This window comes from Octodon degus, unplaced genomic scaffold (genome assembly GCF_000260255.1).
Source record: "Octodon degus isolate 3935 unplaced genomic scaffold, OctDeg1.0 scaffold00076, whole genome shotgun sequence".
Taxonomy (NCBI): Eukaryota; Metazoa; Chordata; class Mammalia; order Rodentia; family Octodontidae; genus Octodon; species Octodon degus.
Genome location: NW_004524652.1, coordinates 8,344,872 through 8,345,401, shown reverse-complemented (window position 1 = coordinate 8,345,401; position 530 = coordinate 8,344,872).

Here is a 530-nt window from a genome sequence, read left to right as displayed (position 1 = left end):
TGGGCCAAAGGGACTCACTTATTGGTGAACTGGGCCCTCCCTCTACTGATAGAGTGCTGGGCAGAAAGATCACCAGGACCTGCCTTCTGCCTAGAAAGCTCTCAGGGGAAAGAGCACCCCCATTAGTGTCCAGGGATCGAGCCAAAGTTTAGGAAAAATTTATGCCTCAAATTAACAGTTGCTTTGTTTACCAAATTCACTTCCAGGGGCTGGGTGCAGTATGGCCTTGGCACCCCTGGGCTGGGCAGCCACTGGAGCTATAAAAGAAGGTGGCGAGGAGGACTTCCCAAAAGTTAGGGGTCCTTAGGCCTCGGGTGTTGGGCTCAGAACTTGGCCAGGAAACCCGTCCTCTGGAACAGCAGTTCTTCAAAGGGAGAAAATTAGTTTTTATTATGTTTTCTGATTTCAAGGTTAGTATCTTGGATTCCAGCTGCCATGAGCCCAACAGGCCCCAGGAGAGCCCTGAATTCTGCTAGGGGCTTATTAGACAAGCAAGTGCCCCCAAACTTGCTAATCGGTGAAATGAGCTA